The following is a 5,926-nucleotide window of genomic DNA, read 5'->3' as shown; positions in this document are numbered from 1 at the left end:
TCGCCAGCAGTGCCGCCTTCCCTACAACATCAAACCCTTCACAGATGAGGTATTGTGTGATGTTACACCTCTGGATGTTTGTGATGTACTATTAGGCCAACCATACTTGTGGAGGCGACGTGCTGTGTATGAGTCAAGGCCTCGTGCTGTCATTATTTCTTTGAATAATTCATTATATAGGATACCGGAGGTAGCCCCACTTACTGCCACATCTTTGATCACCGCTAAGAAAGGCAGCGAGCTCATCTCCCAGACTAGGAAATTCATCTGTATGGGGAAGATTGTTGCTACATCCATGGCCCCCACAAGGGATTCCTCCATGCAGCAGCAGCAGCAAAGGGATACGGTCATGACAAGACACAGGAAAAACTTCTCCTCACCCACAGGGGTACCACCCAAGTTTCAGGTGGGCGACAAAGTCTGGTTGCATCGACAGAGAGAATGCCTTACCAGAACGCATCAGAAACTCAGACCACTCCGACATGGTCCTTACACCAGTACCAAGGCTACGGGCAACAATGCTTTGAAGCACAACATTCCTCCATTCCTTCGCTTGCACCGAGTGTTCAATGTGGACCATCGTCGACCATGCTTTTCACCATTTCTGGACACATCAGAGATGGTAGAACAACTCACCAGAGACCCAACTCAGCAGAAGCTTCCTCATCTCAGGGAGGAACTCAACGCAATGGGGACCATTGCTTCCTAAGGAGGGAGGAATGATCCAGGTGGATGTTGGTGGCCACCCACCTATCCCATTTGGACCCCCACAATTGTCTCTTTCAGCTTTTTCAGTTTCCTAAATTGTAGCACAATTTACTATTTTTAACAGTTTTTCTGGTCCTGAACTTCCGGAGCCGTTTTGAGGCCCTAAACGACGTTTTTTTGGGAATCTGGGGCGACATGGGTCCATGGACAGTTGTTGCCTCCCAAAGTGGTAGTGCTCGGATAGATCTTTCTAACGAGCTATTGTACGCGTCAAACGAAGAACGTATGCCAAAGTTACGACCCCGGGAAATTGATGTACCAATTTACCCAAACGGGGCCCACAATGTGGCGTTTCATCTTCTAGGGTTAGATTTTGGAATGTTAAGGGTTTTCCATTGTTTATCAACAATAAATAGGCCTTCGAGCCTCATTGTAACACAGTTCAGAGGCATGTAGCCAACACATCTCTTCTCAAAGATAAGCTACCATTGCCCTAGCTAGTTTATTTCCATTACTGTTTGTAAGCATATTTTCAGTATTTTACGGTAATGAAATGAAGTATTATTTCCGCTGCATCTTTGTATTTATGGATATCTCGTCTCTGTATTTATGGTTATCTCTATAATTTGTTGCGTTCATGCTTAAGTCGGATCACTATTCTGAGAAAGACCCAGTTGAGATTAAAGTCAAGGACAATGTACTATCAGTTGCATGTGTTTTTTTATAAAGAAAACTCATGCATGCAGTCAAGGCATCATTCCTTGAGCATTGCGTAATTCTGACAATGTGTGAGATTAGAGTGTTCCACTTGGTGGTGAGAATCATCCTAGAGGAACAACACAAGGAAATAGGAGCTTGGAGGGCAGAGAGGAAGGCTTGAGAGAAACCAAGATTGCCTGTGAGCATCTGTGAGGATTGTATTGAGGGAGCTAAGGATTTTCATAATTCCTATGTATTTCCGCTTGTATGATAATACAGATAGTGGGGTTTTTAACTGAGGCTTTCCCCGGAGTATTTTTCATGTGTATTGTGCATTGATTCTTATTCTTCTGGTTATATTCTTCAACTCGATCTTTAAGCTTCCGCAAATTGATAGCAGAAGTAGGTTATAGTATTCTGCTTTGATTTATATTGCATTATCGTGTTAACCTACATATAGATTTTCTACATGGTATCAGAGGGAGATTTGTAGAAATTTTCTACATGGTATCAGAGCAGAGTTTATCAGAGCTATGAACAGTATACTGAGAAGAGAATTCGAAGTTTGAAGTTCAGGGTTGCGGGTGCAAATCGAATTCATATCATACTTCAAGATTGGCCAATGGAGTTCTATGGCTTGAGACTTGAGTATGCCTTGGAAGGTAGCTCGAATTACATATCATGGAAATATAGAATGGAGGCTGTATTAGAAGACAATGGCTTGAAGGATTTCATTGATCAAGAAATCCCAAAGCCAGCTTCAACTAATGCACAAGAGTTGGCTGAGCGGAAGAAGTGTGTGGCGAAGGTGAGATGGATCATCCTTGAGGGAGTTTGAGACCATATTGTCTCGGGTTTCCATGGGAAGGATACTCCATTTTCAATGTGGAAGACATTGAAGGACCTCTACCAGAACAATAGCGACTAGAGGAAATTGGCGCTCAAGGATAAGCTTCGAAGAATCAAGATGGAGAAGGGCGATACTATTTCCACATATCTGAATAAGCTCACCATCTGCAGAGATGAGCTTGGCAATGTGGTAATAACTACTACCAATGAATATATGGTGAGCCTCGCTCTCTTTGGCCTTCCAAAGAGTTGGAATAGCTACCAGGACTTTGTGAATGGAAGGGAGAAACTACCGGATGGGGAACGACTGTGATCGGATCTCATGCAGGAGGAGATCAGGAGGAGCACACGAGATGGTTCTTCATCTAAGAATGATGATGAAGAAAATCTGGCCTTAGCAAGTAAGGCAAGGAAAGGGAAGGGGAAGGCTTCCATTTCCAAAACGAATTCTTCTCATGGAGGGAATAAGGGTGATAAGTCTAAAGTGAGATGCTTTAATTGTCACGAAATGGGACATTATGCGACTAATTTCCCATCGAAGAAGTCCAAGAAGGGATCCTCAAAAGGATCGAAAGGTGAAGCATTAGCCTCTCAGTTCGAAATGGACTTTACCCTCATTGCATGCATGGTGTCATAGATGATGGGTTGTGTCTGGTATCTTGACAGTGGAGCCTCATTCCACATGACCAGTGATAAAAGTTTATTCAGTGCCTTGGAGGAGAAAGACCTCGAGATGCACATAGAGATGGGTGACGACGGAAGATTCAGCTTGGAATACATGTCCTATGACTTTGGTCTTATTTTTATTTACATAGGAAATCAACTAGGGGTTGTTAAAAACCCCTCTCCCTTGGGGGAACACCATCCTCGATGTTCAATAAGCTAACAAAACACATGCTTCCCATGGAGCTTTATAACACAGCTCGATGTTGCATTTACATCATATCATATTGTTGAGACCATGACCATCATACCATGAACACCATACTACTTATTGGAGATTTATAACACAGCTTGATGTGGTATTTACATACATATGCATATTCGATTTGATTCTTATGCAAAAATTCGAACTGTCTCCTTCCTTCTACGTTGAGCTCTTTGACTTACGATTTGTGCTCTAATACCATGCAAAAAATTGGTGACCCGATTCCTACTACATCAAACTGATGATATTTATCCTATTTGTTAAATTACTTAAACAAATTACTTGTAGTTTTCTACGGCAGATATTCAAATACATACACAGCAGCCTACACAAAATAAAATACTATGGAAACTAAATACTGCACTGGAGAGAAATAAACACACACACATACACTGTTGTTTTTGGACCAATGTCCCCAGAAAAACCCAACTTGGGAAAATGGTGCAACAACTGAGGGTTTTATTATTATGTAGTAGTAATATGAGTAGAAATCATTAGATGCAAAATCTAGTGATCTGATACAGAGAACAAACTGGCAAAGTAGTGTTTCAAGAGTGGGCACGGTTGCTTTTCAGAGGGAGCATGGAGCTCCTATCACCTTGACAGATGTGATGTATGTGCCTGGTGATGAGCCCCAAAAATGTACAATTATTTGGGCTCATTCAACCTCCTAATTTGGCTTAGTCCACCATTCTCATTTGTTTATTGCATGTTTTGATTATTTTTATGTTAATAGAGTGAATTTGGTTAGTCATTATGCCAACAAGTCTAATGGGTGCTTTGTGTAGCCTTTTTGGTCAACTTGGAGACAAAATTGAAGGTCTTAATGAGCACTTGGCAGCCAAATTCGTGGGAGAACAAGCTAGAGGATTTGTAGGAAGGTGTCCCCCTCATTTATGGACCCTTACCTCGAATTCTCCACCATCAGCTCGGAGTTCAAGGGCCACCGAATCAATCAGCTCAAGGGCAGCCAAGCAAGTCAAGTTGGACTGCTGTTAACTACAAGTCCTGGGCAGCCAAGTCCCTAACTTTTAGGAGGACTGTTGGGTCCTCAAAATTGTATAAATAAGAAGGCTTGGGGCCTCATTTTGGTTAGCCAGTTAGTCATTTTGTTTTAGCCATTAGTTGGCTAGTTCGTAGTTCGATTTTTAGGCAGTAGATTAGCTTTGCTTTCAGCTCATGCTCAAGTTCTTCTTGTGGACAGTTTTGATGTAACTTTTCATTTCTTGATTAATAAAGATGGATCCAGCTTTGCACCAGCTCTAAATCTCTCTTGGGAGACTGTAGTTCTTGGGGTTGGGCCCATCTCAAGCGCCCAGTACCTCCCTTGTTTATATTTATGTGTTTGCTGCGTTCTTGAAATAAAATCTGCTCTTTAGATCTTGCTTTGTTATTGTAGTTGGTTTTGATGGGTAACGTAGCTTTTTATGCTTAGAATCGATTGGTAGGAGTTTGTATGCATTTAGATCTTTTGGCATGTTCTTGCTCACGTGATGTATATGGTTCTCTTTTCAAACAAGGCTGCTGTTTATTCATTCATTAACAGTTGGATTGAGTTAGCTAGGATTTGGTTTGTTTGCAAGAATTCATTGATTTGTTTGAATAAGCATTGTGCAGGGCATCTCTATCACCTTCATCACCTCCTCGTTCATCTGAGCCTCGTTCAGGTCAGCTCCTCCATCACCAAGTCTGTTTCTTCATCTCCCATCTGCTCTTTTGCCACGTAACCCTACCTTCTTGCTTTTCCATTGCCTAAACCTTCGTTGATGCAAGTCAACCTTCCACATCATCTCACCACTCCATCCATCAGTTCCTAGGTCACTTCAGACCCCCATCCTACCTCCATAACCATCCATGCATCTTCCATCAACCATCCATCCTCAAAAATCCAATTCGTAAACATCCTGTAGAAGAATTACAGAACGTCCTGTAGAAACTTCCTGTAGAAGCCCCTGCAGACTTCCTGTAGAAGTTCATGAACACAGTTGCATGTCATCCAGACTTTGTTAAACTCTCAGAAAGAATACTGGGGATCCCTTAGACCCTCTCTGTACCATCCCAACCTTTCCCAAAGCATTTCATCCCTTGATCCATCCCTGCACAGTGGAAAACTAGTTAGAAGCACATGCATGATAATTTCAACAACTTAATCAAAAATACAAAAAGATGTTTTCTTCAGATAATGATAACTTAGACACATGCATTTTACCTTCCTAGAAGTAATGGAATCTCTTTTCGTTGTTTGCATTCTTTCCTTTGCATCAGTAGGACTAGCTGGTAGAATTAGGGTTTGCTAGGGTTTGTGTTTCCTTTTGGCTTTCAGTTTATTTTCGCAAGTAGATTAACTTCCTTTGAGTTAGCTTTCGTCCATCAGTTAAAAAGCTTCTTCTGAGAGCATATAGAAGTTGGCTTGAGCCCTAGCGGACTTGTGCCAACTGACCAAGTGACAACTGCGACAAGAGCTAGTACTTGTGCATACAACACCGTCGCTTCCAAGTTTGTTACGAACTACCGGGTTGATAAAATTAGAGATAGGGAGCTCCAGGAGCTGTAGCATTATTGCTACAATACTGGAGCCCACCATCTTTTTGGCGCCGTTGCCGGGGAAGCGGCAGAGTATTGGTGATTGTTGCTATTCTTCTATTTTCTACTACAACCTTCTGCTAAGTAGTTTATTTCATTTCCATTATGCAATTTAATTTATGCAAAAGTAGATTAGCATTTCTTGCTTTCATAGGTTAG

The sequence above is a fragment of the Pinus tabuliformis genome, chromosome 1_1, assembly GCF_031772625.1.
Source record: "Pinus tabuliformis cultivar Carrire ecotype Pingquan chromosome 1_1, CPIR1, whole genome shotgun sequence".
NCBI lineage: Eukaryota > Viridiplantae > Streptophyta > Pinopsida > Pinales > Pinaceae > Pinus > Pinus tabuliformis.
Note: the sequence above shows the minus strand (reverse complement) of the source record.